Here is a 9,278-nt window from a genome sequence, read left to right as displayed (position 1 = left end):
TCTTTCTCATTAAACTTTAATACAATTCCGCTTAGTCATTGCTTGATTCAAGTTACACAGAAATGTGGTTATGGGACATGGCTTTGTAGTGATGTTCCACGCGACAAATATATTCGTAAGAGAATAACTTGGTAAAGGGATGCGGGAACGTACATAAGCGGGGCAGACCATTTCTCTCTGCTGCCCGTGGTTCCCCAGAACGATGTGGAGCTCGAAACATCACACAACTTGAGTGAAACTGAGGGTACCCGGGGTACCCAGAGGGTCACCACGAATAGAGCCCGGGCCCTCAGGACAACAGTCAAGCTCTCTACGAACTGGCCTACCACGTCCCAGACTGAAACAGTGTTAAGGTCAAATACATTAAATGTTGCAATGGAATAACCTTATTGAAACATACCTGTACGTTCCTTTTGCAAGCACTATATAATGTCTCAAAATAAGTGCGGTAAGACTTCATTTTAGCAATAAAATTATAAAAAACGTGGATGGTGATATTTGTTTGAAATTTGGTTAATATTCGAATGAACAACCACCGATACTCCAGTAATTCTGCCTCACTCTCTTCTCTTTCTATCTCTTCACACGCAAATTCCCACAACCTTTCCTTCGACCAGTGTTTCTCCCGCCCGCCAGACCTGCCATATGGCGAACAAATATTCATTCACATGGAAATAGATATAAGGAAAAGAAAGGATAGAAACACATATAAACACATACATGTGCATACGTTGTATACTCGTACACATTTTCCTTTTTTCGTCCTTCATGTGTGTTCCTATCGATTTTCCTTGCATCTATTTCCATATTTCCTTGTTTCCATTTCCATGGTCATAAAAATATATTTGTAAGAGGAGGTTTTCATTGGCGATTGTACTTTCCTAAAAATCTACGTTACATTTCTACATAATCGCCGTTCACTTCTAAGGACTTTTCGCAACCCTCCAGCAGTTTCTCTAATCCCTCTGCACAGAAGTTCGCCGCATGGGAATTTAACCAGTTGACAACGACGGCGGTGATTTCCTCATCTTCTTCAAACCGCCGTCCACCAAGACACTGTTTCAAGTGCAACAAGAGGAAATAGTTGCCAGGTGCACGGTCGATGCATCTCTATCTTGTAGAAAGTTGTTCAAATACACTCGTCCACTTAGCATCTTCACTCTTCGTGTTGGTCGATTGGTATCCCTCATGCCCACCTTGCATACAGTTTGGGATATCCGAACTTTTTCGTAACAATCGTGTAAATAGCGGCGGGTCAAGTAAGAGGAAATTTATCATCCAGTGCACTAATCGTCGATTGTCCATCAGATCGCGGTCCACTTGTTGAAATATTACATCGGTCTGGATACTGGGACCTCTGGACAAGCCGCTCTTCATCATTCACATTTGTGCGGCCATTTTCGTAGTACTGACGCCATTGGCTAGCTTTTCCTCCACTCATTACTGTAGAGTTATAAATTAGGTACGACTCCCGATAAATCTTGCTTGCTGATGATCCTTTTGTGCATAAAAATCGAATATCAGGACACACTTCGCAACTGGTGGGAAAAATATTTTCGTAGATATTGTTATCTGTATTCACCAACAAGAAAACGACTACTGAATCAAAAAGATAAATTCATTGGCTTCGGCAACAATCAATTGATGACCCTGCATGAGTACAACTTTGTTCTTACCCGTCAGTATTTAAATATATGAAAACGGCCCTCACTTTTTTTGATACGCCTCGTCCTCTCTCCATAGCGGAACAACAAAGCCCTCAAACTGGGCCAGGAGAATGCAAACGTGGTCGTTACACTTTCCCACAGGTCGTGGGCGCCTCGGAGCAATTGATGTTTAATTAAGTTGCGGACGTGACTGGGTCACTGCCAGGTTTCCCGGGCCTCTTCAGGGCTGGAGGTTTCAGCGCCTCGTTGAGGTCGGCACGTGTTTGCAAGTGTCTCTAACGCCTTTTTTCGAAGGCCAGAAACGCCGAGATCTTCCACTGAAACATCTTACATCGTGAAAACACACCGTCTACTTTATATTTTAGCCTGAGTTTTACATGACTCTCATTAACTCTCCCCATTAATGAAGTTGTCACGTTCGATTACTTACTGATCCTGAGAATATTTCTGGTATCCTGAAGATTCATGAATGCGACTCCAAAGGCCGTAACAATTAAGCACACCGTGCGTGCTGATATTGTCTATTGCCATTCACATACGCCTGTTACTCGTATATTATATTGTAACATCTTCAGATTTATTTATTGAAACCTTAAAACTCCCATCTCATAATTCTATGGTTAAATATACGGTCGATGAGGCCTTTTCAATGAGTAATGTTCATGAAAATTGCGTCGCTCTACACAAACGTGAAATAGTTTAAATGGAAACTCTACAACATACCCTAAATAATCCACAAATTAATGAAGGTTATTCTCCTAGAGGCATATTGCTCTTCAAAACTGCGAGAGTGTCATATTACTTAACGAATGAAATTTGCATCATTTTGAATTGAAACAATTTCAATGGCACCTCCAAATTCAACTTCATTCAACAAATTAATCAGGGCTCTAATGGTATGTTATTCCTTCTCTGATTTGCACTAGAATCATATTATTCATTAAAAAGAACCATGAATCATTTTCTACGCGTGAAATGCTTTCATTAGAATCTTCAAATACATCGTCTTTGCTCCACAAACCGATCGTGAATATTTCCCATAGACATTATATTGCTCCTCATAAACGCGACGGAATTACATCACTCAATTGCTTAAGCCCCTCCTCTTCGATTATAGGTGTTATCAAATTGTAACTTGTTCCTCTTCAAGACCACTTCCCGCTCTCCTCCATCCTCGCTCTCCTTTCGTTCTCCGTCCTGTGTGTCATCAATCACGCCATCGTCTACATCCATCAAAATCTCTCACTGCCCTAGGGCGCCCACGCGCTAGGGACAAGGTCGCAACGAGGCGGCCGGGCTGGGAAAAACAGATGATGATGAGTAGATTGGGCTCAATTTGTACGCCAGTCATTAGACCGCGGAGGGCGGCCGCACGGAATCCCTAGCGGCGATCACAGGCACATTGGGACATTAGTCCGCGAAGCCAATTGTTTACCCAGAATGCAATCAGTGGGAGCCCACCAGCAGTAGAATGCGGGGGGACAACACGTGGTCCGTGCTCACCACCACTGGATTGAATGTACCCACCCGCAGGGCCACCTGCTTAGGTTTCATCCTCGGACTAGCCTTTTCATGCCTCGGCTCTCCCTAAGCCTTCCCGATATTCATTTTCCAGTTAATATTAGTAATTAAGAGTTTTAAAGATTGGATCAATGGAAACTATTACAGTTTCACCATTATTTCTTTGGGGATTTTAGTATGTAAAATAATAACTGATGCTCATTGCGACGATTCAGTTGACTGATAATGGCTAAATGGCGTAAACTCTCTTTTGTGAGCAAGTAATTTACCAACCGCAGACCAAAAATAGCAATATTGCTTGTCTGTGATGGACTGGTTCCCTCTCCCTCTAAAAGTATTCGATGCGCACATTGCCTTTTCTATCTCTATGAATAAATACTGGCGATGATACATCGGGATGGAAATTATCTTCTGGTACCCACGTATATTGAGTAATACGGATCATATTGTGGTGAAGTCTTAGTGGGTTTTATATCGGTTTAGTCTCTAGTTCTTGTCTGTTTATTTGCTTCCACTAATTTTTGTACCGATATTGATGGTCTCTTCTCCAGTACCTCGACAACCATAATTTTTCATTGCTTTATACCTTTGAAATATTTTGTAACTACGCATTTTATATACGGCATATGGCCACAGCTCTTCGTGTAATGTGAAGACCTGGCGAGGATGTTCTCCCTACCATACGTCTTAGCATTGGCTTGCAGTGTGCCATGTAGACGAAGATGATCGAAAGAATCTATACTGAAGCCGTTAATATAGAAGATCAGTATCAACCTACGATACTCAAGGGTTTCTTAGATGTATCCACATCGAACTGCGACTATGGATAAACACCAACATGCTGTCAGCCCACTGTATCTAGACCCTAAGGATCCGTTTTTCAAAGCCCCAAATCGATTTACAAGTCCTTCGAAAAGAGAATTGCGATAGTGAAACTTTTAAATCCTCATGCTGTGCATTTTTAGTCATCCAAGCAAGGGCTACAGCATTTATTGGCATCAGCAAAATCCACGCGTGGAAATTATAAGGACTTGGAAAACCGACTTAGGAAACGTGTCCCTGTTGATTGTTCCCCATGATCCCATCCTCCACCTTGTTTGAAGACACTTAGGTTGAAGCAAAATGATGCAGTTGGGTGAAATAATGAAATAATGCTGCCCTTAGCCCCCCACAACTCCTCCTCGGATTCCCCCTCTTGAGGGAAGGGTGCCGCTGAACTCAAGCGCACTAATGGGGTGTTAAGGCAATGGCGAGCCACGTTCCATGTGGTTTCCCTCAATCGAATTATCAAATCGCTACGAGTGGGTCGACTAGTGAATACTACACGCCTCAAGTGCCATAAAACGTGCGCATCCATTGTCCTTGAAATTTAGCCAAGTCTTGAAGTCTCTCATTGTCTGAAAGAGTGGATTGTTTTAGGACCTGCTACAACGGCTAAAAACTTAGAAAAAAAGAATGTCGATACTCGTACTATCGCAAAACTGAGAAATATTTAAAAATCATTTGCTTACATCTCCACGAGGGCTTCCGCCTAGTTCTTACAGTGTTGATTTTTCTATTAATAAATGATTTTTCTACTTTGTGTCCACCGCTCTTATACTGCAAGGTGTGATTCCACATAAACCAAGCAAAATCAACGTTTCAAGTTCCCTAAATGCTAGTTACTAATAAAAGTGTTCAAATATTCAAATGCTTCACTTGTATATCATAACTAAAACGGCTTGCACGCGCTTCGTTATTTACAAATGCGAGACGTTAGGGGTGGCAGAAAAAATAAAAATAAAAGAGAAGAGCAGGTAATGCCAAAGAATAATGCTGAAAAGAAAATGGATAGACAAAGAAAAAAGTGAAGTGATTCGATGTGTAGCTGGATGTAGTCGAGGGTTCTTACAAGACGAAGAGGAGACTAATTGGACCAATCCTTAGACGCAAGAACCACTGATGAGAATTAACTTCAGGTAGCGCAGAGGGAAAGTAATTCAGGGGAAGGCCTATTACGTACACACGTCCATAGCTAATGTGAACCAATTTATGTTTGAGAGTAAGTCAATAAATAACTCGCAAAACTGGATAGAGGCAAAAATAATCAAAGTAACTTCTTGAAATTAATCTCAATATTCTTCGTATTCACTCCTTACATTGAGGCACTTATCCCATCTCTTTGCAAGCCCTTGATTTCCGACAGCAAATAAGTCTTTCATTTGCTGTCGCAGCCAACTAGTTGCCTAGTGGACTACGGCATTATCATTTTCAAAACGTCGGGCGCCTAAATGATATTTTAGGGACCCGAAAATGATGAAAATCAGTGAAAGCTAAGTCGGGACTGTAAGCTGAATGTTCCCAAGAGTACCCAATGAAATGTTCGTGACAGCTCCTGCGTTTGTCTTCCAGGCGTTTGCGACTTATTTATTTCCTTCCCTCGGACAGCAGTATGCTGTTCAGCAGTGTATGCAATGGAAATCAATCACATGAGTACAGATGAGATTCGATTATATTAATACCTAGTAAACTCCGGGCTGTCCGCAGACCACCATCGTTCCTGAACCGAAATAGATAAGTACCTAGATCGGACTACGTATATTATAGGGTATGAGATTTGGGGTGTTGGAACTTAGCATAACATTGTGGATGGGAGTTGAAATTTTGCCAAGATTCATAATATTAGATCCTGTCCCATGCGTTGAAGACTTAGTCAAGAATAGAGAGTTACACGCTAGACAATTTAAGTGGAGAGTTCGGATTTCTAAGAAACATAGGAAAAAGAGAATATATTTTTCCTCTCAATCTTAAACGTAAAAAGAAGAATAAAAGAGGGCAACTAACTTTTATTTCCTTAATCTGGAAAAAGTTTCGGTACAAAAAGCGGATGTACACTGTTACATAATCTAAAGTAGATTGGGGTGAACTATGAAATACAAGATAAATACCTCTCAATAAAGAGAGTAGACGGCGATGATAAGATGTGATGGAAAGAGCAAATGATTAAAAATAAAGAGAAGAATAGAGGAGACAGGCCCTTTATCTTTAATGTACACACTACAAAGTATAGCTTTCATCTTTCATGTTTAGAGCGAGATGGAAATAAACGAGATAAAGGACAAGATAAGAGGAAGTGTCCGGATGCATCAAAGAAGGATAAGCACGCCGTTCTCGGAGTATGTAATGGCACTTAAAGAGAAGAAGGAAGAACTGAAAATAGTAAGAACCTGCACTGAGAAAGGTATGAAAGATTGCACCTCAGAAAAACGAGGAAAAAACTGAGGTAATGGCTTGCGATCGAGGGATGGAATAAAAATCTTAGTAAGACTGCAGAAAGATACAATAAAGCAAATGAAATAGAGAAAAGAAATTGAGGACAATTGGCTACATGAGAAGAGAATGAAGAACTAAAAATTTTAAAAATAGCATACAAAAGAATTATAGTTATATGTAGCCGAAGCGAGGAAGATACTATTAACCTGGAGCCAGAGCACCGTATGGTATTAAATAGGCGAGAGAGAGGAAGCTAACCTGTCATAGCCGAAGAAGAAAGATATTTTTACAATACTTTGCAAAGTAAATAAAATATGGAGAAGAAAAACGTACTCTGAATGTGTCCAAAGCAATGAAAGGTGAGAAGTTAGTAAATGAGAGTTACAGAAAAGCCACGCTCTTTGATAAAGACCACTTGGAAATGAAATATTATCTGTTTCTATGTATACCTTCATGCTGAAAAACAGGACTAGCTGTAAATTAGTTCTGCATGTTTTCTTGGAGTGAGATTGATGAAGGCTTTCTTCTTCCGGGTTTCTCCGTGTAAGTTGACATTGTAGACAATAGTTTCACCATCGGTGGTGGTGGAAGACGACTTCAGGTCGAAGTTAATTCGTCGTAGATCGGCTTCCTCCGGCACGTGCCCTGGCCGAGCGTATCTCATGGGAGATCTCTAAATTGTCGCTGCATCAAAGACCCTCCTCCAAAATAGCAGAGCCTCTATCCGTCTTCCCCGTTCAAATCATTTGGGTCCTTGTTTCTAACGCGCCCATGGGAAGCTTACAATCAACCCTTACAGGGCAAACTGCAACGTATTTCCTTCCATCTCAACCTGGAGAGGAATCCAGACGGAAGAACCTCTTCATCTAGCCGCAAAGTGTTAAAGTCACCATCGTAGTCATCAATCCTAGGATTGGTTTCACATGAGTCATCACTCAATTCTAATATTCGCTAGCCTGTTAATGCCCACACAGTCCTCCTCTTGGGTATATAGAATTATTTGTCCTACCCATTTCGAAAGGCGCTTCTTGTATAGTCGACCAGATCTTTGACATCGACAATGCAATCATTATCGAAAATCGATGATAATTGGTGGACCACGATACATCGCTTTTTTTAAATTTTCCCATATATATGAGGCTTATAGAAAAAACATCGAAATTGTGCCGATATATGGTCAGATCAGGTACGGCCCTGTCCTTAAGGGGTACCCCAGAACGGCATCCACCTTGCCCGCGTCTATTGGCGAGATGACCCTGATTGGCAGCATCCCGTGCCCCGCCTCGACGGCAACCCACTTTGCATCGACACCCTCCCGCCGCCCGAACCTTCCTCACTCGCCCTTCCAATCACAATCACGATCTCGACGTGTAGTTGAGATTGGGGGGGGGAGTTTGGATGGGAAAAGACAAAAGACAGTGGCGGAGCGGCAGCTCGCCTGTCGGGGAGGACCGCTCCAAGGCTTCCGCGAGAAGGCAGTCGACTCTTGCCCCTCACGACAAGAAGACGCCGACTCCCAAAAGACCTCTCTCATCCCCGGAGAGCTCTCACACCACCCGCGCCCCCGGACACCACTGTGCCAGTGAGGGGAAGGAGCGGAGGGGGAGGAGGACATAGGAGCGAAGCAGGTAAGCAGAGCGACCACAGCTACTTACGGTAGGAAAGAATCGGCTTGACATTTATACATATAATGCACATTAGTGTCCAAAAACTCCTGTTAAAATGGGTTTAAATCGATTGAAACTTCTTTTGTGCCCTTCAGTATTTTCTATCACCAACCAATAGGTTGGGTTTGGTGAGGGCAGAGCTCGCTTTGTAATAATGTTTAAGTCTCAGAGCGTGTGAAATTCACGTATTGGGATAGTAGCGCGGGATGTTCCTCACTTTGTCCCACTTGCTTTTTCCAGAACGTTTTCGGTAACTAGGTAATTGGATTATATTTTCGATTACGCTATCCAAAGAAATATATCATTTGGGAAACCCAAGATATACTGACCGACTGAGAGTGCGAGCCCGCATTACAGCCATAGTGGCACATTGTCAGTTTTCGTTTTGTAGTCGTCGGATTAGCATTCCCATCGATTCACGTGAAAGGGCACACCAATTTTAATCTATGCCATTGTATGAGAATTATCAAATTTTCTCAACTTCTTCTCCCTCCTATTTTCGACCAAATGTAGGTTTTATTGAACTAAATGTTATTACCAAAGCTCAACATGAATTTATCACTGAAAAAAGAACTCCGGTAATTATAACAATCCTTTAGTACCTGTCTATCTTTTAAACCTGACATTCTAAACGTTCTTCGAACGTTCAAAGCTGAGAGAAATTTGTATTCGGCATTCTCTTTTAGTTTGTCTCTCGTTGGTATTGCATTAAACTGCTTTTAATTTCTCATTAAACCGTAACACTAGACCCCAAAGCTTGGCGAAAAGAAGTGCAACAAGCATTGTCCATCCTCAGAATATGCTATGCCCAGATGTGTTTATTTTTATTTGATAGTACCCTGTAAGCCACCGCTAGGGTATGGGGTGATTACACACCACACTACCCTTGACACAAAACACCTTTCCCTCCTACCGCTGTCGGACAACGTTATTTTCCCTTATCGCACGTGGGACAAATTACTTCTTAAATCTGTCTGTTCTACCCTTGATCTCTCAAATTTTATTGACCTTTAATACTTTCAACATTAATGATTTCCAACATTATTACTAAATATACATCCTTATATTTTATCCAAGTGATTCAATGTGGCTTGATCTTCGCTCCGCAAGTGATTCCCAGCCTAGCTCCTCAAATAATTTTGAACAGCTACTTAGTTTTTCGTAACAATTT

At 41.7% G+C, this 9,278-nt stretch overlaps 1 protein-coding gene across 2 annotated transcripts in view; it reads left to right on the top strand.

The window, feature by feature from the left end:
* The first annotated feature begins 7,914 nt into the window (after positions 1 to 7,914).
* Positions 7,915 to 9,278, top strand: part of LOC139696299 (sodium-coupled monocarboxylate transporter 1-like) — a 45,050-nt gene continuing 43,686 nt past the window's right edge. For both annotated transcript variants that reach the window (XM_071595006.1, XM_071595005.1), the window contains exon 1: positions 7,915 to 8,068. The gene's annotated coding sequence lies outside the window, so the exon portion shown is untranslated. The remainder of the gene's footprint in view (positions 8,069 to 9,278) is intronic.

Source organism: Hetaerina americana, unplaced genomic scaffold (genome assembly GCF_022747635.1).
Source record: "Hetaerina americana unplaced genomic scaffold, ioHetAmer1.1.p SCAF_7, whole genome shotgun sequence".
NCBI classification, from domain to species: domain Eukaryota; kingdom Metazoa; phylum Arthropoda; class Insecta; order Odonata; family Calopterygidae; genus Hetaerina; species Hetaerina americana.
This window is presented reverse-complemented; position numbering and strand designations above follow the sequence as displayed.